At 37.3% G+C, this 24091-nt stretch overlaps 1 protein-coding gene across 10 annotated transcripts in view; it reads left to right on the top strand.

Annotated features, from left to right (window-relative positions):
• The window catches only part of TBC1D5 (TBC1 domain family member 5), a 590707-nt gene that overhangs the window by 106664 nt on the left and 459952 nt on the right, over positions 1 to 24091 (top strand). For 6 of the 10 annotated variants that reach the window (XM_032143402.2, XM_058433544.1, XM_058433546.1 and 3 more), the window contains one exon: positions 12592 to 12657. The exons of 3 other annotated variants lie outside the window; for them this stretch is intronic. The gene's annotated coding sequence lies outside the window, so the exon portion shown is untranslated. Of the gene's footprint in view, positions 1 to 6033; positions 6052 to 12591; positions 12658 to 24091 lie in introns of those variants that run through there. One more of the 10 variants, XM_058433543.1, reaches the window with a different exon arrangement.

The raw sequence follows: 24091 nt of genomic DNA, 5'->3' as shown, positions 1-24091 counted from the left end.
CCCAGCTAATTTGTGTATTTTTAGTAGAGATGGGGTTTCACCATGTTGGCCAGGCTGATCTTGAACTCCTGACCTCAAGTGATCTGCCTGCCTTGGCCTCCCAAAGTGCTGGGATTACAGGCATGAGTCACCGTGTCCAGCCAAAACATTCTTTAAAAAATCTCACTTGTCCTCCCAGCTTTTGTTCCATTTCTGTCTTCATTTTGGCAGTAAAACTTCTGAGGAATTGTTTATACTTGGTCTTTCCAATTCCTCTCCTCCCATTCCATCTTAAACTCATCACAGTTAGGACAGAAGCCTGCACCAGTACCCTGAATTCATTCTATTCTTCTTTACCTTTTCATTAGGATAGTGTCAACACTCAGTCATTTGACCTTTTAATTTTTTTTTTTTTCTCTTGTTGCCCAGGCTGGAGTGCAATGGCACGATTTTGGCTCACTGCAACCTCCGCCTCCCAGGTTCAAGCAATTCTGCCTCACCCTCTCAAGTGGCTGGGATTACAGCCATGTGCCACCTTGCCTGGCTAATTTTGTATTTTTAGTAGAGATGGGGTTTCGCCATGTTGGCCAGGGACGGTTTCAAACCCCTGACCTCACGTGATCCACCTGCCTTGGCCTCCCAAAGTGGTGGGATTACAGGAGTGAGCTACCGCACCCAGCCTTGACCTTTTAATTGTTCTATCTACATTTATTGCCTTGGTGATTTCATCAATGTTATGTCTTTAAATACCAAAGTGATCAACTTAGCTCTCTTACCTGAACTCCAGGCTTATGATCCATTTAATGTGTTTGACACCTACTTTTAGCTATCTGATTGTCATCGCAGACTCAACATACTAAAAACTGACCTGCTGTTCTTTCTCTTCCAAACATATTTCACCTGTAGTCTTCCCCATCTCTGTTGATAGCAGATCCATCTTTCTATTAGCACAGTCAGAAACAGTGGAGTCATCCTTGACTTACATTTTCTACTTGATCATTGTTAAAAGTAAGAAAGCTGCTGAAAGCTGTAGATTTAGTTTATAGTATTGAACTATTTTTGTGATTTTTTAATTTCTATATCCACATATAAAAAGCATATAATCTACAAGTATCATTTTACTTTCATCCTAATTTTAACTGTTACTTAATTTTTATGTTTAATTGTATTTGATAGCAGATTCATTTCTTTTTTAAAAATGTTTTAATATTTAATTTTTAGGGGTACATAGTATCTATAGGGTACATGAGATATTTTGATATAGGCATGGAATGTGTAGTAATCACATCATGGAAATTGGGTATCCATCCCCTCAGGTATTTCTCATTTGTGTTAACAATCCAACTATTCTTTTAAGTATTTTTAAAAGTACAATTAAATTATTATTGACTGTAATCACTCTGTTGTGCTATCAAATACTCAGTCTTACTCACTTTTTCTAACTTTTTTTTCTTTTTTACCCATTAGCCATCCCCACCTCCCCTCCATTTCTTCTTGCTACCCTTCCCAGCCTCTGGTAACCATTCTTCTACTTTCTATCTCCATGGGTTCAATTGTTTTGATTTTTAGATCCCACAAATAAGTGAGAACATGTGATATTTGTCTTTCTCTGCCTGACTTATTTCAGTTAACATAATGACCTCCAGTTCCATCCATGTTATTGCAAATGATAGGATCTTATTCTTTTTTTTGTGGCTGAATAGTACTCCATTGTTTATATATACCACATTTTCTTTATTCATTCATCTGTTGATGGAAACTTAGGTTACTTCCAAATCTTGGCTATCATGAACAGTGTTGTAACAAACATGGGAGTGCAGATACCTCTTTGATATACTGATTTCCTCTCTTTTGGGCATATACCCAGCAGTGGGATTGCTGGCTCATATAGTAGCTCAATTTTTAGTTTTTTTGGAGGACTCTCCAAACTGTTCTCCATAGTGGTTGTACTAATTTACATTCCCACTAACAGTGTAGAAATGCTCCCTTACTCCACATCCTCACAAGCATTTGTTATTGCCTGTCTTTTGGCAATAGCTATAAGCCATTTTACCTGTGGTGAGATGATACCATATTGTAGTTTTGATATGCATTTCCCTGATGATCAGTTATGTTGAGCACCTTTTCATATTCATATTTTGACTAAAATATTAAACTGCTTTGGAATCTGGATTCAGTGACTCTTGAATTGTGTGAAATAATATTAACTATTCCCAGGAATAGTAAAACACGAAATTTGGAGCTCCTAGAGGGGTTGGGCCATATCTAATAATATGTTGTTGATTGATATCAATTCCTGTAGTATTTATAATTTTATAATTAATTTTTAAATTAAATGTATTGAGAACTATACTGAATTTTTAAAAAAACATTTATATTTAGTGTGGGAATGATTCTAATCCAAAGTATATTATTCTACACTCTCTTAAGCATAACCAAATGCCGACCTCTTTAAGAGTAACTTGGATTGAAAGATAAAATGCTGCTTACTTCCACATCCTTAGCTCTGTTTTCTCAATGATTAACAGCATTATTATTATTTTTTTCATCTTAAAGGAGAGTCTTAAGTTTTAGCCTAAGTAGAACATTTACCTGTTCTGTGGAAACATATTCTCTGACCTAAATTAGGGTGAGTAGTTGTTTTTTTTTTTTTTTTTTTTTTGAGACAGAGTCTCACTGTTGTCGGAGCGGGCTGTAGTGCAATGGTGTGATCTTGGCTTACTGCAACCTCTGCCTCCCAGGTTCCAGCAATTCTCCTGCCTTAGCCTCCCAAATAGCTGGGGTTTATAGGCATGCACCACCACACCTAGCTAATTTTTGTATTTTCTAGTAGAGACGAGATTTCACCGTGTTGGCCAGGCTGGTCTTGAACTCCTGACCTCAGGTGATCCACTCGCCTTGGCCTCCCGAAGTGCTGGGATTACAGGCATGGGTCACCCTGCCCGGCCGGGTGAGTAGTTTTTTAAATGCTTAGATAATGGATATTTCAGGAAGGTGTATTAAACCTTTTCTTATTTTGTTTCTTTTTGAATTGTTATTGCAGATGGTGAAACATGTCATTAGGAAGAAGGAAAGAAAGAATATAGATAGAATAAAAAATTAATTATGTTAATACTTGGAATAAAGTTATAATTGTTGGGGAAAAAGGGTGTATTATCACTATAGGCATACCTCAGAGAGATTGCAGGTTCAGTTCCAGGCCACCACAGTAAAGCAAAGATCAAAATAAAGTGAGTCACATGAATTTTTTGGTTTCTCAGTGCATATAAAAATCATGTTTACACTATATTATGGTATATAAATGTATAGTAGCATTATGTCTAAAAAACAATGTACATACCTTAATTTAAAAAAAAAAACCTTCATGCTAAAAAATGTGAACAATCATCTCAGCCTTTAGTGAGTTGTAATCTTTTTGCTGGTCGTGGGTCAGTCAGTGTGGATGGCTGCTGACTGATCAGGGTGGTGGTTGCTGAAGGTTGGCTCATCTGTAGTAATTTCTTAAAATAAGACAGCAGTGCAATTTGCCATATCGGTTGACTCTTCCTTTCATGAAAGGTTTCTCTGTAGCATGTGATTAGGCTTGATAGCATTTTACCCACAATAGAACTACTTCTTTCAAAATTGAGTTTAGTTCTCTCAAACTCTGCTACTGCTTTATCAACTGATTTTATGGAATATTCTAAATCCTTTGTTGTCATTTCAACAGTGTTCACAGCATCTTTACAATGAGCAGGTTCCATCTCAAGAAACTACTTTTTTGCTCATCCATAAGAAGCAACTTCTAATCCAGTCACACTTTATCATAAAATTTCAGCAATTAAAGTCTTACCTTCAGGTTCCACTTCTAATTCTTGTTTTGTGGCTGTTTCCACCCTGCCTGCAGTTCCTCACAGAAATATTGAAAACTCCTTCAAGTCATCTGTGAGGGTTCAAATAATCTTTTTCCAAACTCCTGTTAATATTGATATTTTGACTTCCTCCCGTGAATCATGATAATATTTTTTGTGGGATTTAGAATGATGAATCCTTTCTAGAAGGTTTCAATTGACTTTGCCCAGATTCATCAGAATAATCACTGTTTATGGCAGCAATAGCTTTAAAAAATGTATCTTTTAAATAATAAGTCTTGAAAGTCAGAATTACTTCTTGACCCATGGGCTGCAGAATGGATATTATATTAGCAAGCATGAAAGCAACGTTCATCTCCATGTACATCTTCACCAGAGCTCTTGGGTGGCCAGGCACAGTGTCAGTGAGCAGCAGTATTTTGAAAGGGATCTTTTTTTCTGAGCAGTAGGTCCACAGTGGGCTTAAAATATTCAGTAAACCACACTGCAGACAGATGTGCTGTCATCCAGGCATTTGTTGTTCCTTTTCTAGAGCACAGAGTAGACTTAGCATAACTCTTAAGGGCCCTAAGATTTACCAAATGGTCAATCAACATTGGCTTTAAAGTCACCAACTGCATTAGACTGTAACAGGATAGTCAACCTGTCCTTTGAAGCTTTGAAGCCAGGCACTGATTTCTCCTGTCTAGCTATGAAAGTCCTAAATGGCATCTTCTTCTAATACATTGAAAGAAGATACTGTATATTGTTTCGTCTACGTTGAATATCTGTTACTTAATGTAGCCACCTTCATCAGTTATCTTAACTATTCTGGGTAACTTGCTGCAGTTACTATATAAGTACTTCCTTCACTTTGCACTTTAATGTTATAGAGAAGGCTTCTTTTTTTAAACCGTAGGAATCAATGTCTGCTGGCTTCTAACTTTTCTTCTGCAGCTTTCTCACTACTGTCTCTTATCTTCATGGAATTGAAGAGAATTAGGGCCTTTCTGGAGCTTGCAGTGAGCCGAGATTGCGCCACTGCACTCCAGCCCGGGCGACAGAGCGAGACTCCGTCTCAAAAAAAAAAAAAAAAGAATTAGGGCCTTTCTCTGGATTAGACTTTGGTTTAAGGGAATGTTGTGGCTGTTTTGGTGTTCTGTTTAGACCACACACGCTTTCTTCATATTGGCACTAAGGCTATTTTACTTTCTTAACATTCATGTGTTCATTGGAATAGCACTTTTAATTTTCTTTAGAACTTTTCCTTTGCATTTGCAACTTGGCTTTTTGGTTCAGGAGGCCTAACTTTTTTTTTTTTTTGAGACGGAGTCTCACTCAGTCACCCAGGCTAGAGTGCAGTGGCGCCATCTCGGCTCACTGCAAGCTCCGCCTCCTGGGTTCACACCATTCTCCTGCCTCATCCTCCTGAGTAGCTGGGACTACAGACGCCTGCCACCACACCCGGCTAATTTTTTTTTTTTTTTTGTATTTTTAGTAGAGACGGGGTTTCACCATGTTAGCCAGGATGGTCTCGATCTCCTGACCTCGTGATCCGCCCATCTCGGCCTCCCAAAGTGCTGGGATTACAGGCATAAGCCACCGTGCCCAGCCTGGGAGTCCTAACTTTTGGCCTGTCTTGGCTCTCAATAAAAGTAGCTTTTTATTTCAAATGAGAGGCATACGACTCTTTCTTTCAATTGAACACTAGGAGGCCGTTGTAAGGCCATTAATTGACCTGATTTCAGTATTGTCGTATCTCAGGGAATAGGGAGGCCTGAGGAGAGAAGGGGAGAGATGGCAGAATGGCTAATCTGTGGAGCAGTCAGAACACATTCATTGATTAAGTTATCTGCCTCACTGGGTGTGGTTTGTGCTGCCCCAACATAATTATAATAGTAACATCAAAGGCCACTGATCACAGTTCACCATAGCAGATATGATAATAATTAAAAAATTTGAAATATTGTGAGAATTATGATAATGTGACATAGAGACCTAAAGTGAGCACATACTGTTGGAAAAAATATCGTATCGCACTTATATATGATGGACTTGCTCAACACAGGGTTACCACAAACATACATTTGTAAAAAAATGCATTATCTGCAAAGCACAATAAAACAAAGCTCAATAAAAGTAGGTATGCCTGTATTTGCAGCTTGCTTATGGAGTTTAATTCTTTTTAGGAAATTAGTTAACAACTGAAAAATGACTTGGTTGAAAACTTCCTCCTCTTAAGGTAAAAGTTTGCATTCTGTATTGGGGAAACTGATTTCGTGTCAAAAACGTGCTAGTTAGTTGTGTGTGGGTATTGTGCTGAGTAGGGTGATCATGAGCCCAGTTTTCTTGGTACAGTTCCTCTGTTTGCCTGTCATCCTGCCTTATTTTTAGTCCTCATGTGTTAGTTTTTTGTAATTTCTGTACAAATTATCACAAATTTAATGGTTTAAAACAACACAAGTTTTTAATTCTACAGTTCTGTAGGTCAGAAGTCCAGTATGAGATGTAGCATGCTAAAGTTCAAATGTCAGAAAATCCGTTTCCTGTGTATTCAGTTTTTTTGGCAAAATTCAGTTCCTTGTGATTGTAGGACCCAGGTCCCCACTTTCTTGTTGCCTGTCCACTCAAGGCTGTTCCTAGCTTCTTTTGGGGGCCGATTATTTAGGTATAAAGGTGCCACATGTTTTGTAATATGACTGCTTACATCACTGTTTAACTTCTTTCTCACTAAAGCTTATTTTTCTCACATTCCTCAGTGTTTAGTAGTAAAGTAACTAGTGAGTCCTGAGTTTGTAACATCTAAATTTGTATTGCTGCTTGTGCTTGACTCTGTCCTTACACTGTTACAGGTGAAGAAGAGGAATTAAGACAGACTTTTTTTCTCCCTCTACCTTTAGACTTTATTTTATACTAAAGAATTAACTGGGCATTACATTTATTTAAACAGCTGTTACAGAAACAATTCTACTAGCACAGCTGCCTTTTAATAAAGTATTTGAATGTTTTAATTTCATTTTCTTGAAATTTTTTGTTTATTAGATTATACTACATTAATCAAAGACAACAATTATGTATTTTATGTGTATCTAATGGCTAAATTACCATTTATGTCTACTCTTCAACTTAAATTTGTAGTCTGGAATTTCCCCAAAGCACAGAATATGATTTGTATTCAAATGGATTAACTTGTTCTTTGGACAGCCTAAAAAAAGACCAATTGATGATTTTCTATTCTATATTTTATTTTAATAAGCTAAATAGATATTTGATACTTGCTAATATATACACACTTGTGTCCTTAATTTAATAATCCATCTGCATTTAGATTTAGTAATGCGTAAGATAAAACTAATGCTACATACCTCTAAAGTTAATTTCTTTCTTTTCAGTTTACAATGCCAGTTTTACACTCCACGTGCTGTCAGTGAAAATGTAGGCGGCAGACACACCACATATTTATTATCACTGAGTTCACTATATCATACAGGAAAAGTATATTAACATGCCATACAAAAAATCTAACACACATAAACAACCACTTAGCATTTTTAAGAACACATCTGACTTATTGGTTAGCTTAAATATCTTTTAGTGGAGTTAGACACCCACGTACAGTGAGTACATTCATATAAGTTATCCTAACAATTCCTTGTGCTGATGAATGAGCATCTCTCTTCTTTGCGTATGATGGTAAAGATTATACATTATAAAGCTTTAACCTTTCCATTGGAATTCTAAATCTTGATACAATTAAACCATTCCCAGGGTTCTTCAGATAAAGTTACACTCTGGAAAACGTTTTTCTAAAGCCTTATTTTACATTTAAATTTATGTTTCATGTTGGGTCTCTTTTCTTGAAGTTTATGTTGTTATTTTCTGTTTTAGGCCCATGGTGAAGTCGGGGGAGGGGGTGGGGACTTTTCCTGATTTCTGTTTTCCCTGTGAATTCTATGTTCTTCTGTAGGCTCCACTATGCAAATTGGGTGTGTGTATTTTTTTTTTTTTTTTTTCCTAAGACAGAGTTTCACTCTTGTTGCCCAGGCTGGAGTGCAGTGGCGTGATCTTGGCTTCACTGCAGCCTCCACCTCCTGGGTTCTAGCAATTCCCCTGCCTGGCCTCCGAAGTAGCTGGGATTACAGGCATCCACCTCCACACCTGGCTAATTTTTTGTATTTTTAGTAGAGAAGGGGTTTCGCCATGTTGGCCAGGCTGGTCTCAAACTTCTAGTCTCAGGTAATCCACCCTCCTTAGCCTTCCAAAGTGCTGGGATTATAGGCGTGAGCCACCACGCCCAGCTGAGTGTGTGTATTTTTAAAAATAGGTACAATACTTGTTAGATTTTTTTCTCATTGTAATATTTTATAGCATTTAAGAAATATAAAAATACAGTGTATGGTTTATATGGATACTGGCCTAAACTTGAGAGAGTAGTAGTAAGAGCTAATGCAGATGTGAAAAAATATGAAAGTGAATATAATTGATATATAAAGCATAAAAAGCACATGAAAGTGTTTTTCTTTTAATCTTGTATGGGCATTTACTTTGCATGCTGTATGGACTGAAGACTTTTTAAAAGGAAAATGTCCTAGCTTTTTCTTTTAGTGAAACAAAACAATAAGAAATTATATGTTTAAGAGTTTTTGTTTCCTCAGATATTTAGTTTTTGTCTCTCGTTTTTATCCTAACATAGCCTCTCTCTCTCTTTCTCAAAAAAAAAAAAAAAAACCCAGAATATTTACAAATTATTCTTCCTTGCAGTACATTCAAAGACCCTGCTTGTTTAACAATGTTGGGTAAAGTTTTTGCAAGCACTCTCTTTATGGGCCTGTGTTCTCCTTTTTTGAGTTATTCCTTCTATACTGGAACTATCTTATATAGTCATTCCATTTTATTTGACTTTAGTTAATTTCCTCAGGTGTATTTATAGATTTTGTTAGTGTAGTATAATTTTCAATCTCTGCTCTTTATTCTTCCCTTCCTTTTCAAGATTTTAAACTATTACATATTCACAGAGAACTGTAAAATTTATAGCTCTACATTTAACCTCATTTTTATGTTTCCATCTCTCTGTCCCCTCACAGTGAATGTCTGGAACCGGAATCGTCTTGCCACTGATCTGTGCGCTCCAGTCAGATCCAGCCGTTCTTTGTTCCCTCCTGTTATCGTTTAGACTCTTTATCTTAGATCTAAGAATTCCTAGTCTTGTTCTCTCTTACCCATTATATCTCATTAGTCAATGTATTGTCTTAGTAGTTTTTGCTCCTGCCGGTTCTATACCATTCTCAAAAGCCTAGATGACTCCTCTGCAGCCTTATTCCTGGAATATTTTAGAAGTCTCTTAATTTGTATCCCTGCTGTCCTCAAATCTGTCCTATGCATTGCTGTCAGATTAATCTTCCTAAAGCATTGCTTTTACCCAGACAATCTCCTGCTTAGGAACCTTCATTGGCCCCACTTTGCCTAAAGATTGAAATTTTGACTTTCCAGTCTGCTATTTGAGGTTCTCTCATAAATTTGTCCTAGTTTTTTCCTCCACTGGCCAGTAACAAAATGCTTTCATTTTTGTCAGGATGGTCCCAACATACTGAGAATATTTTTACATTGGCATATCCTTCTTCATTTCTGAGTGTTTGATGCCTTTTCTGCATTTTACTCTACGATGGCCTTCCTACTTTTGTTGTTTTGTCCACCTAAAGCTTAACGTACTTTTTTCCAACTTGCAGCTCTTGTCTTGCCCCCTCTGTGAAGTCTTTCTGCGGTGGTTCTACTGTGATTTCACCATCTTCTGAATTCCTGTTTTGCTTTATTGCTACTCACAAAGCACTTCCTGTTTAGTATTTTATACTATTACTTGCTTTTGTTTTTTACTTGGGTCTAGGTCCTATGTTGCTGACTGGATTTTAAGTGTTAAGAAAGCAGGGACCATGTTATATTTCTTTGAATCTCTCTTAGCCATGTACAGTTCATTACAAATGCCCACTTATTTTTTTCCCATAAATCTTAATTGGTTGCCTACACTCAAGCACCACTGATTAAAAAGTTAAACAAGAAAGGTATGGACTCAGCTTTCATGGACTTTACATTCTGGAAGAGAGAGAAAGATGCTCTACAGCTAATTTCATAATTACCTACTTAGTTATAGTTGAAGAATGTGGTTTGTCATTTTTTTTGACAATCAGAAAACCTAGAAAATTGCCTTCTTTTTTCCCCTCTGCTGTCATTGGTATTTATAATTTTTCTTACTTCACAAATAAATTTTGATAGGGTAAATTATTCTTGAAAGTGCAGGTCTTCAAATGGTCCAACTTAATTATTTTCTTCTAAATACACATAATGCTATATATCTGGGTAAATTCAGTAGACAACATAATGGAAAGAATGATTAATAGGTGCCCGACATTAAAATAATTATAGTAAATTTTATGTCATTTATGTGATACGTAAACTCATGTGAAATAGTTAAAAGATAACGAAAATAATTCCAAAAGGAAGATTTTCTAAACTCAATTAGGAATTTTTAGTTAATATACTAAAGCTGTCTTCTGTAGGAGAATAAGATTAGATTAAAAGTAGATATGTTATGCTTAGATATGTTATTTTTTTACTTCAGGTGTTTTTATCTAGTGGCTTGAACAATGTCATGTACTTCATAGGCATGATTTTTTGAGGTTGTAATAACCATAGAAAGTTAATGTTGAGGCCGGGCGCGGTGGCTCACGCCTGTAATCCCAGCACTTTGGGAGGCCGAGGTGGGTGGATCACGAGGTCAGGAGATCGAGACCATCCTGGCTAACACGGTGAAACCCCGTCTCTACTAAAAATACAAAAAATTAGCCGGGCGTAGTAATGGGCGCCTGTAGTCCCAGCTGCTTGGGAGGCTGAGGCAGGAGAATGGCGTGAACCCGGGAGGCGGAGCTTGCAGTGAGCTGAGATTGCACCACTGCACTCCAGCCTGGGCGACAGAGCGAGACTCTGCTCAAAAAAAAAAAAAAAAAAAAAAAAAAAAGAAAGTTAATGTTGAAAAAATGGCAAAATATACAGTGAAACTAAAAATTATTGTATTTGCAAATATAAAAACATAATTTACATAAATGTTATAGTTAGGAACATTATGAATGTAAATATGCCTTCTGTATTCTCAGTCTTGTGATGCCATTCTTTGTCCAGTTGGAGATGAAGAGTGATGTTGAGATGGGTGTTTAACCTATTTTAACAGTGTTAAAAAAATTAAGTATCGTTGATGTAAATATGAGAAGGGAAGAGAATATTTATCTCCATTAAGTGACATAAAAAACCATGGTAAGAATAACAGGCAGTGGGTATGCCCTAAGTAGTAAAATCCCTGAATTCAGATGCGAATTATAAGCACAAGGACACTTGCCCCCTACATACTTACATGTATATTTTCTTTAGTCAAAGTGTAATTCAGAGTTCTTGAAGTGCTGAATATGGCCTTTGTTTTTTCATTTCCCTTTAGCACACATATTAAAAAAAAAATAAGACACTTCTGCTAGACTGTGATTTTGATGGATATAGGTGGAATATTAAACCAAATGCTATGAAGATAAATTCAAATGTTTGCTCTCGGATTGTCTTTATTGTGTGACTTCCCTGCTTACTATTAAAAAACAAATGTTTAGTAGTAAAGGTAAAATTACTTAAACATATTTGAGCACATTTTACTTGCTTCCGGTGGTTTACCAAGGACTTTAAGGCTTAGATTGTGAAAGGATGTATTAATACTGGTATTAAGAGTATATTTGTTTAGATTATTATGGACTTTAAATTTTATTTTAGACGTTCTCTCTGGCATCTTGTCATAAAAGTTATGTGTTGTTTTACTTCATTAGCAGTTTTAACATTTTTAAGTATCTGAGAAGAAAAACTTCTCTGCATTTTGAACAGGGTCTTTCATTGGTGGTTTTGTAACATGTTCTTCAGTTGTTGAGAGGTGTATATAGTACGGATACCCTGTTCTTAGAAAGTAATGGGTTTTTAAGTTGTAGAGTAGTAGGAAAAGTCTAATAGACTTAAATTATTTTAAAAACTTTGTTTTTAGAAATAGAAGTAAAAGAAAGCCTTTTGTAATCTTGCTATTTTTTTGTTCTTAGGTATGCCTTTTATTTAGCTTTTAGTAACTTGTAATTTAAGATCATAGTTATTAGGTGTATTTCTGCATTTTATATATCACTCCCAGATGCTACAGTATTAGTTTTTATCACTGCATATTTTATGAAATGTCAGCCTTCTGTTGGCTGTTCATGCAGCATTGTTAGTGATCAAAGACACAATATAAAGGAGAGGAATCTAAACAGTTGGCTTATCTTTGTCCTTCGTTGTGACAAAAATACTCTAAAATTACTTAATTATAAAAAGTCAAATAAAGGCATCGTGTAACATGCAAAGAAATAAGCATCTTTGTGTTTTAGTGAAGTAAAATCTCAGTGTTTAATATCAAGAAACATAAAGAGAATTAGTATCTAATTTTACAGTTTTCCTTGTTAAGGAATGAGGGTAATATGTCTTGTGTAATACTTTGCTAAATGACAATGCTGTGCCTAGGAAAAGCCACACAGTGTTTGACATCATAAGAGGTATAAGAAGTATAAACCCTTAATTTTGTTACACAAAATACATTCTAGAAAAGTGGTTATTAGCTTTAGTATGTACATTAAGTTGTATATGAATCAGTTTATTAAAATATTTTCTTGAATTGATCTACTTTGTATTTAAAAACTGTTTCATAGATTTAAAGATCCTTTTTTTTTATTTATTTCAGTGATAATCAGTATCAAGATAAAAGTTTGGAATGGGAGAAAAATTCTCAAAGCCTGAAAGAAAATCTGTAAGAATAAAATTCTTGAATGATTTTGATGAGCTGTTTTGTATGCCCAACACAGCAGTTGGTTTAATCAATTTTATGTTTTGGGATGGTTTTATTAAAATGAGCTGCTGCTTTCAGTAAATCATTGAGAAAGATGCTGGCTTTATACATGTCTTTTTTGGTTGGGGGCAGGGCCTACAATTGCAGCCTTGTAAGTCAGTAAAATTGGAGACAGTTCCTGGCTGCCGTGAAAGTCACTGTGTTTCTGTGTTGGTATGGGTTTTGGGAAAGACAGGTGGAACAAAGATTTAGACTAAAAATGATTTTAGATAATTGTACTTTTATGGCTCTCTACAGGAAACTGCCATTTCTAGTAAAACATAATCATCAGCAGATAATAGGGATTTAAGTGTATCTTCAGTTTTTGTGTACAGTTGCTGTGTTAATGAAAGTTAATTGTTTTCCGATGGAAGAATTAAATCTTTGGAAAGTAGTTTGAAAGACATAGCCATTGGATATGAGTTAGAGGCCTCAACGTTTTGTCCTGATACGCATTATACACTTACTATCCAAACTATGGTCTGTACATAGACAGTATTGGTGTTACCTGAGAGCTTCCTAGATACACAGAATCTCAGGCCTAACCCCATACCTACTAAATCAGAATCTGTGTTTCATCAAAATTTCTAGGTCATTCATATGAAGATTAAACTCTGAGAAGCACTGCCATAATTCAGACCTCTCATTTTCTCTGTGTGTATGTGTGTTTTAATTGTGGGGTGCTCATAGTAGAGTTGGTTATCCGTAGTTCAAGAATTGGGAGAGGAAGTGGAAACTCACACCAGAGTTTTAGTGGGGGCCCAGGAGTAGACAGATAGTTAATTTAGAGCTCATAGGCTTTTGGTCTTTAAGCAATTGCAATTTGAATCAGTAGCTACTTTGTATATTATGTAGAAAGCTTCATGTCACCCTGGTAGTATTAACCAGGTGTTTTCTTTTGGCCATGGCAGTATCTTCTTATGTTCACAGATACTTAAGATGTTTTCTGCCAGTCATAGTGTAGTAAACATTTCCAAAGTGTGTTCTATGGTATATTTTTTCCAGGAGATGCTTGGAGTGTAAAGATCCCATGGTCATATAAATCCGGAAAGCACTGAATACTTTGTTTCCCATGAGAGAATCCCATTATATGTTGATGTATTAAAAGACCTGAGAACCTGGTGTAACTTAGTTCAGTTCAGTATTTCCCAAATTTACTTGACTATAGCATCCTTTTTTATTTTGAGAAAAAAAAAATCTTAATTTTTTTCCTTTAACATGTGCACAAACTGACTTCTTCCCACATTTATTTATCTTACTCAAAATAAGAGATATGGACAACTTCTGAAATTGTGATGTTATGCCACATAAAACATACTTTCTAATATTGCTACACATAAATGGTACTGATAAGACTCTTGTGTACTGAAGGAGCTAAACATGCAGACATTTTTGAGGATTGGAGTAACTGAGAAGTCATTTAGAACAGGGGTCCCCAATCCCCTGGTCATGGCCTGGGACTGGTCCATGGCCTGTTAGGAATGGGGCCACACAGCAAGAGGTGAATGGTGAGTAGGATCAGCAGCAGCATTAGATTCTCATGAGTGTGCAAACCCTGTTATGAATTGTGTATGCGAGGGATCCATGTTGCTCATTCCTTATGAGAATCTAATGCCTGATGATCTGAGGTGTAACAGTTTGATTTCGAAACCATCTCTCCCCAGCTCCCTTCCCCATTCATGGAAAAACTGTCTTTCACAAAGCCAGTCCCTGGTGCCAAAAAGGTTGGTGACTGCTTAATTAGAAAGTGAGCATAGAACTTATCCCAATCAGATTTGATGGATGAATGAAAGGGAGAAAATTGACTGTTCTTAGTGTTTGCTGGAAAGAGGAAAACCATGAGCAATGGAATAAATTAAACATTTCAGTTGAATAAATGTTTACCAAATTGCAAATAAAGAATAGGCTTTGTACTTGGCCTTGGGCAAACAATAGTGAAAAATATACAGTCTGCCCTCTAGTTGCTTATTGGAGTGAGCATAGTACATTCTGATAAATGTACAAGAGCTAGAATCCAGAACATAGAATTTTCCTTGTGGATTTGTTTAAAAAAAAAAAAAAAAAGTTGGCCAGAATACTATATCATGGAGTGCTAGAGACGTACACAACTGTAGTGATAGATGTCTCTGGTTAGGGGAAACAGAGGAAAGGACAGTTATGGGACAGAATTTCAAAAGGTAAGATTGGGAAGACCAAACAGCTTTAGAAGTCATAGAGCTTTTGCTACTCAAATTGCCCAGGTTTGGTTAGTTGAAGTGCATGACAGTCCTCCATCACATATTTCAGTGCTTCCTTAATTTCTGACAAAAGAAGTTGTTGCAGGATTATCTTTTACTTGTTCTGCCCCAGCTTTGGAAGCAGCCATTTCTCTGAGGAGCTCTGATTGTTTTTAGTGGGGAATAATATTAGCGAACAAGATCTTGGCACTAGTGTGTTGATTGCTACTGGGTCTTGGCTTTTAGGCCCTTTTAGAGGACAGAGGTAGGAAATATATAAGCTTTATGTATACACATGCATCTACATTTATACATATATACACAAATGCATATTGAAAAACATACATGGACACATACATCTGCATTTTTTTTTTTATTTAGAGATACACCAGTTTCTCTAATTCTAATCCGTCCACGCAGGTTTCTTTCTTGCTTGCTTCTCATATTTATATGTCCGTCTTTCACAGTGAGAACCTTGGCTTCCAGCAGTATCAACACATTTACTTTTTTGTTCAACTAAATAATAAATCTAAAACAGTTTCAAGATTGGTTAATCATGTAAGAAACAAACATATCAAAAAAAGTTTGAAATTTGTTTTAAGTTCTCCCTCCTTTTTGTACTCATTCCTGTGGGTATGTAACCAAATACAGTTCTCATAATTACTTAGTTCTTTCTTTATTATTCCTTGAGTGTGGTTATGATATTAATTTGAAATATAGTTCACTTGTATTAGTTTTCGTTCAGCTTTTGTGCCCCCTTTCTTTACATCCTTGTCGATTTAATTTTTTGAATATATAGGAAATTATTTACTTTTCCAAAAAATAAAACTGTACAAAAAGGTATACTCAGAAAATTGTCACTCCTTCGTCCCCATTCCACCCCATACTTTGTAGGAAACCAATTGTATTGTTTTCTGGGCTTTACTCAGTTTTATAAAGATAACACAGAGATATTTATGTTTTCTTATTTTTCTTGTTTTTACCTAAAAAGTAGCGTATATGTTCTTCTGCAGTTCACTTTTTTCATGTATCAGTATCTCTTGGAAATTACCTCATATAAGTTTGTAGAGATTTTCCTCATTCGTTTTTGCAGGTGCTTACTACTTTGTGTGTGCCGTAGTTTATTCAACCAATCTCTTATGCTTGTGCATTTAAGTAGTTTCCACTATTTTACAATTACAAATATGCTGCAATGATACCTATTTTCATAGTTTTACAGGTGTATCTTCACGGAAAATTCCTAGAAATGGGATTGCTGGTTGAAGGGGCAAATACTAAGCCCGGTGCAGTGGCTTGCCCCTGTAATCCCAGCTACTTGAGAGGATCCCCTGAGCCCAGGAGTTCAAGGCTGCAGTGAGCTATTATACTCCAATCTGGGTGACAGAGTGAGACTTTGTTGCTAACAACAACAGCGAAAAGGTTCAAAGGGCAAATACTTACATAGTTTTATTAGAATATTGCCCAGTTCCCTGCATGGGGGCTGTAACATTTTGCCTTCCCTGCTGCAGTATATGAGAGTGCCTGCTTCCCTACAGCCTTGCAAACAGAGTGCATGGTGAAACTTCCATTTTTGCCAAGTGATACGTGAGAAATGGAATTTTGGGTACATTTAATTTGCATTCATCTTTTATGTGCAGAGTTGAATGTCTTTTCATATGTTTAAGAGCCACTTTCCATAGGATATTTGGGCTTTCCCCCCTCAGTTTTAGGAGTTCTTTGTAGGGATATTAGGCATTTATCCTGTGATATATGTTGCAAATGTTTCCATCCAGTTCGTTACCTGTTTTTTGATGTTGCTTCTGATGTATTTTTGTCCTGCAAAATTTTATGTCTGTAGTTCAGTTCTATTGAGAAAGCCTTTTCTTTTATGAATGCTTAGTTTATAGGAGGAATCCCTCTCTCCTGCTTCCTGCACTTTTAAAAAGTACTTGTAGTTTTCTTACGATTAGATCTCTGATCTATTTGCAGTTTATTTTTATGTATGATGTGAGAAATGTTGAATTTTATCTTTTTTTCTCGTCTGTTGTTTAAAATGACTATAACTGTGCTAATGATTTGTTATATCGCCTTTACAGATACTAGATTTCTATCTGTAGTGGAATTTATTTCTGGATTTTCTGTTCATTTGCACTGTTCTGCCTGTTCAATGTAGCAGTCCTACACTGTTTTCATTATAGCAGCTTTATAGTACGTTTTAATGCCTGTAGTATGTGTTAATGAGATAGTCCCCTCATATCTATTTATTTTCAGTGTTTCCCAGTTTTTCTTGAACTTTTTCCATTTGAACTTCAGTATCAACTTGTCTAACTCCATAAAAAGCTTTATGATTTGTAAGTTTGTGACCTATTAATGTTGAGATGTTCTAACCAAGGACAGGGTATTTCTTTTCAGTTGTACAGTCCTACTTTTCTATGTTTTAAGAATGTTTATTTTTCTTTATGTAGGTTTTGAACATTTCTGTTTATTCCTAAATATTTTACTTTCTAAAATTACTATTAAAAAGGGGCTTTCTGAAAAAAGTTCCGTTCCAAGATGGCGAATAGGAACAGCTCCGGTCTGCAGCTCCCAGTGTGATCAATGCAGAAGATGGGTGATATCTGCATTTCCAACTGAGGTACCTGGTTCATCTCATTGGGACTGGTTGGACAGTGGGTGCAGCCCATGGAGGGTGAGCTGAAGCAAGGTGGGGCATCGCCTCAACTGGAAAGTGCAAGGGGTCGAGGATTTCCCTTTCTTAGCCAAGGGAAGCCGTGACAGACTATACCTGGAAAAATGGGACACTCCCACCCAAATACTGTGCTTTTCCCACGGCCTTAGCAACCAGCAGACCAGGAGATTCTCTCCCATTCCTGGCTCAGCAGGTCCCACGCCCATGGAGCCTTGGTCACTGCTAGCACTGCACAGCAGTCTGAGATCTAACGAGGCTGCAGCCTGGCTGGGGGAGGGGCGTCCACCATTGCTGAGGCTTAAGTAGGAAAACAAAGCAGCCGGGAAGCTTGAACTGGGTGGAGCCCACTGCAGCTCAGCAAGGTCTACTGCCTGTATAGACTCCACCTCTGTGGGGAGGGCATAGCTGAAGAAAAGGCAGCAGAAACTTCTGCAGACTTAAACGTCCCTGTCTGACAGTTCTGAAGAGAGCAGTGGTTCTCCCAGCACAGCGTTTAAGCTCTGAGAATGGACAGACTGCCTACTCAAGTGGGTCCCTGACCCCCGTGTAGCCTAACTGGGAGACATCTCCCAGTATGGGCCGACAGACACCTCATACAGGTGGGTGCCCCTCTGGGATGAAGCTTCCAGAGGAAGGATCAGGCAGCAATATTTGCTGTTCTGCAGCCTCCGCTGGTGATACACAGGCAAACAGGGTCTGGAGTGGACCTCCAGCAAACTCCAACAGACCTGCAGCTAAGGGACCTGACTGTTAGAAGGAAAACTAACAAACAGAGAGGAATAGCATCAACACCAACAAAAAGGACATCTACACCAAAACCCCATCTGCAGGTCACCAACATCAAAGACCAAAGGTAGATAAAACCACAAAGATGGGGAGAAACCAGAGCAGAAAAGCTGAAAGTTCTAAAAACTGGAGCGCCTGTTCTCCTCTAAAACGTCACAGCTCTTTGCCAGCAACAGAATAAAGCTGTACGGAGGAAGACTTTGATGAGTTGACAGAAGTAGGCTTCATAAGGTCAGTAATGACAAACTTCTTTGAGCTAAAGGAGCATGTTCTAACACATCGCAAGGAAGCTAAAAACCTTGAAAAAAGGTTAGACGAATGGCTAACTAGAATAAACAGCGTAGAGAAGACCTTAAATGACCTGATAGAGCTGAAAAGCATGGCACGAGAACTTCGTGATGCATGCACAAGCTTCGGTAGCCGATTTGATCAAGTGGAAGAAAGGGTATCAGTGATTAAAGGTCAAATTAGTGAAATAAAGCAAAAAGACAAGTTTAGAGAAAAAAAGAGTAAAAAGAAGCAAATGAAGCCCCCAAGAAATATGGGACTGTGTGCAAAGACCAAATCTACGTTTGATTGGTGTACCTGAAGCTGACGTGGAGAATGGACCCAAGTTGTAAAACAGTCTTCAGGATGTTATCCAGGAGAACTTCCCCAACCTAGCAAGGCAGGCCAACAATCAAATTCAGGAAATACAGAGAACACCACAAAGATACTCCTTGGAAAAATTCTCGAGAAGAGCAACCCCATAATTGTCAGATTCATCAAGGTTGAAATGAAGGAAAAAATGTTAAGGGCAGTCAGACAGAAACGTCAAGTTACCCACAAAGGGAAGCCTATCAGACTAACAGCAGATCTCTAGGCAGAAACCCTACAAGCCAGAAGAGAGCGGGAGCCAATATTCAACATTCTTAAAGAATTTTCAACCCAGAATTTCATATCCAGCCAAACTAAGCTTCATAAGTGAAGGAGAAATAAAATCCTTCACAACTAAGTGCTGAGAGATTTTGTCACCACCAGGCCTGCCTTACAAGAGCTCCTGAAGGAAGTAGTAAACATGGAAAGAAACAGCGGTACGAGCCACTGCAAAAACCTGCCAAATTGTAAAAACCATCGATGCTATGAAGAAACTGCATCAATTAATGGGCAAAATAACCAGTAAACATCATAATGACAGGATCAAATTCACACATAACAATATTAACCTTAAATGTAAATGGGCTAAATGCCCCAATTAAAAGACACAGACTGGCAAATTGGATAAAGAGTCAAGAACCCATCACTGGACTGTATTCAGGAGACCCCTCTCACATGCAGAGACACACATAGGCTAAAAATAAAGGGATGGAGGAAGACCTACCAAGCAAATGGAAGGCAAAAAAAGGCAGGGGTTGCAATCCTAGTCTCTGATAAAACAGACTATAAACCAATAAAGATCCAAAGAGACAAAGAAGGCCATTACATAATGGTAAAGGGATCAATTCAACAAGAAGAGCTAACTATCCTAAATATATATGCACCCAATACAGGAGCACCCAGTTTCAAAAAGCAAGTCCTTAGAGACCTACAGAGACTTAGACACCCACACAATCGTAATAGGAGACTTTAACATTCCACTGTCAATATTAGACAGATCAACGAGACAGAAGGTTAACAAAGATATCCAGGACTAGAACTCAGCTCTGCACCAATTGGACCTAATAGACATCTACAGAAGTCTCCACCCCAACTCAACAAAATATATATTCTTCTAAGCGCCACATTTCACTTATTCTAAAATTGACCACATAATTGGAAGTAAAGCACTCCTCAGCAAATGTAAAAGAATGTAAATCACAACAAACTGTCTCTCAGACCACAGTGCAATCAAATTAGAACTCAGGATTAAGAAACTCACTCAAAACCGCACAACTACATGGAAACTGAACAGTTTGCTCCTAAATGACTACTGGGTAAATAATGAAATGAAGGCAGAAATAAAGATGTTCTTTGAAACCAATGAGAACAAAGACACAACGTACCAGAATCTCTGGGACACATTTAAAGCAGTGTGTAGAGGGAAATTTATAGCTCCAAATGCCCACAAGAGAAAGCAGGAAAGATCTGAAATCGACACGCTGACATCACAATTAAAAGAACTAGAGAAGCAAGAGCAAACAAATTCAAAAGCTACCAGAAGGCAAGAAATAACTAAGATCAGAGAAGAACTGAAGGAGATAGAGACACAAAAAACACTTCAAAAAATTCAATGAATCCAGGAGATGGTTTTTTGAAAAGATCAACAAAATTGATAGACTGCTACCAAGACTAATAAAGAAGAAAAGCGAGAAGAATCAAATAGACACAGTCAAAAGTGATAAAGGGGATATTATCACTGATCCCAAGAAATACAAACTGCCATCAGAGAATACTATAAATACCTCTATGCAAAGCAACTAGAAAATCTAGAAGAAATGGATAAATTCCTGGACACATACAGCCTCCTAAGACCAAATGAGGAAGAAGTTGAATCTCTGAATAGAACAATAACAGGCTCTGAAATTGAGGCAATAATTAATAGACTACCACCAAAAAAAAGTCCAAGATCAGACGGATTCACAGCTAAATTCTACCAGAGGCACAAAGAGGAGCTGGTACCATTCCTTCTGAAAGTATTCCAATCAATAGAAAAGAGGGAATCTTCCCTAACTCATTTTACGAGGCCGGCATCATTCTGTTACCAATGCCTGGCAGAGACATAGCAAAAAAAAAATAGAATTTTAGAAAAATATCCCTGATGATCATCGATGCAAAAATCCTCAGTAAAATACTGGCAAACTGAATCCAGCAGCATATCAAAAAGTTTATCCGCCACTATCGGGTCAGCTTCATCCCTGGGATGCAAGGCTGGTTCAACATACACAAGTCAATAAAAGTAATTCATCACATAAACAGAACTAACAACAAAAACCACATGATTATCTCAATAGATGCAGAAAAAGCCTTAAACAGAATTCAATAGCCCTTCATGCTAAAAACTCTCAATAAACTAGGTATTGATGGAACATATCTCAAAATAATAAGAGGTATTTATGACAGACTCACAGCCAATATCATATTGAATGGGCAAAAACTGGAAGCATTCCCTTTGAAAACCGGCACAAGACAAGGATGCCATCTCTCACCACTCCTATTCAACATAGTGTTGGAAATTCTGGCCAGGACAATCAGGCAAGAGAAAGAAATAAAGGGTATTCAGTTAGGAAAAGAGGAAGTCAAATTGTCCCTGTTTGCAGATGACATGATTGTATATTTAGAATACCCCATCATCTCAGCCCAAAATCTCCTTAAGCTGATAAGCAACTTCAGCAAAGTCTCAGGATACAAAATCAATGTGCAAAAGTCACAGGCATTCCTATACACCACTAACAGACAAACAGAGAGCCAAATCATGAGTGAACTCCCATTCACAATTGCTACCAAGGGAATAAAATACCTAGGAATCCAACTTACAAGGGATGTGAAGGACCTCTTCAAGGAGAACTACAAACCACTGCTCAACGAAATAAAAGAGGACAGAAACAAATGGAGGAACATTCTATGCTCATGGATAAGAGGAATCAATATTATGAAAATGGTCATACTGCCCAAGGTAATTTATAGATTCAATACCATCCCCATCAAGCTACCAATGACTTTCTTCACAGAATTGGCAGAAACTACTTTAAAGTTCATATGGAACCAAAAAAGAGCCCACATCGCCAAGTCAATCCTAAGCCAAAAGAACAAAGCTGGAGGCATCACGACACCTGACTTCAAACTATACTACAAGGCTACAGTAACCAAAACAGCATGGTACTGGTACCACAACAGAGACATAGATCAATGGAACATAACAGAGGCCTCAGAAATAACACTACTTATCTACAACCATCTGATCTTTGACAAACCTGACAAAAACAAGAAATGGGGATAGGATTCTTTATTTAATAAATGGTGCTGAGAAATCTGACTAGCCTTATGTGTAAAGCTGAAACTGGATCCTTTCCTTACCCCTCACACAAAAGTTAATTGAAGATTGATTAAACAATTGAATGTTAGACTGAAAACCATAAAAACTCTAGAAAAGAACCTAGGGAATACCATTCAGGACATAGGTATGGTCAAGGACTTCATGACTAAAACACCAAAAGCAATGGCAACAAAAGCCAGAATTGACAAATGGGATCTAATTAAACTAAAGAGTTTCTGCATGGCAAAAGAAACTACCATCAGAGTGAACAGGCAACCTACAGAATGGGAGAAAATTTTTGCATTCCACCCATCTGACAAAGAGCTAATATCCAGAATCTACAAAGAACTTAAACAAATTTACAAGAGAAAACCAAACAACCCCATCAAAAAGTGGGCAAAGGATATGAACAGACACTTCTGAAAAGAAGACATTTATGCAGCCAACAGAAACATGAAAAAATACTCATCATCACTGGTCATCAGAGAAATGCAAGTCAAAACCACAGTGAGATACCATCTCATGCCAGTTAGAATGGCGATCATTTAAAAGTCAGGAAACAACAGATGCTGGAGAGGATGTGGAGAAATAGGAACGCTTTTACACTGTTGATGGGAGTATAAATTAGTTCAACCATTGTGGAAGGCAGTGTGGCAATTCCTTAAGGATCTAAAACTAGAAATACCATTTGACCCAGCAATCCCATTACTGGGTATATACGCAGAGGATTGTAAATCATGCTACTATAAAGAAACATAGACACGTATGTTTATTGCGGCACTGTTCACAATAGCAAAGACTTGGAACCAACCCAAATGTCCATCAGTGATAGACTGGATTAAGAAAATGTGGCCCATATACACCATAGAATACTATGCAGCCATAAACAATGATGAGTTCATGTCCTTTGCTGGGACATGGATGAAGCTGGAAACCATCATTCTCAAGAAACTATCACAAGGACAGAAAACCAAACACTGCATGTTCTCACTCATAGGTGGGAATTGAACAATGAGAACACTTGGACACAGGAAGGGGAACATCACACACCAGGGTCTGTTGTGGGGTGGGGGTTGGGGGATGGATATCATTAGGAGAAATATGTAATGTAAATGACTTGTTGACGGGTGTAGCAAACCAACATGGCACATGTATGCCTATGTAACAAACTTGCACATTGTGCACATGTACCCTAGAACTTAAAGTATAATAAAAAAAAAAAAGAAGAAAAAAACGGGGGCTTTGTCATCCCTTATGTATTCTAATTGTTACTTGCATATAGAAGTGTGACTTTTTTTTCGTGTTCATTTTGTATCCTGCTACCTTACTGAATTCTTTTGTTTCTTGAGTTTTATTTTCAGTTTTCTAGGATTTCCCAGGTATTCCCTCAGGTCATCTGAAAATAGTTTTATTTCTTCTTTTCTAGTTCTTCTATGTATAATTATTTTCTCTACTAGTTTTTTTTTTTTTTTTTTTTGAGTTAGAGTGTCACTCTTAACACCCAGGCTTGAGTGAAATGGTGCGATCTTGGCTCACTGCTACCTCCACCTCCCAGGTTGAAGGTATTCTCCTGCCTCAGCCTCCCGAGTAGCTGGGATTAGAGGCGCATGCCACCACGCCTGACTAATTTTTGTATTTTTTTAGTAGAGATGGGGTTTCTCTATGTTGGCCAGGCTGGTCTCGAACTCCTGACCT

The sequence above is a fragment of the Hylobates moloch genome, unplaced genomic scaffold (assembly GCF_009828535.3).
Source record: "Hylobates moloch isolate HMO894 unplaced genomic scaffold, HMol_V3 SCAFFOLD_22, whole genome shotgun sequence".
Classification (NCBI taxonomy): Eukaryota; Metazoa; Chordata; class Mammalia; order Primates; family Hylobatidae; genus Hylobates; species Hylobates moloch.
Note: the sequence above shows the minus strand (reverse complement) of the source record. Positions and strands in the feature narration are given on the sequence as shown.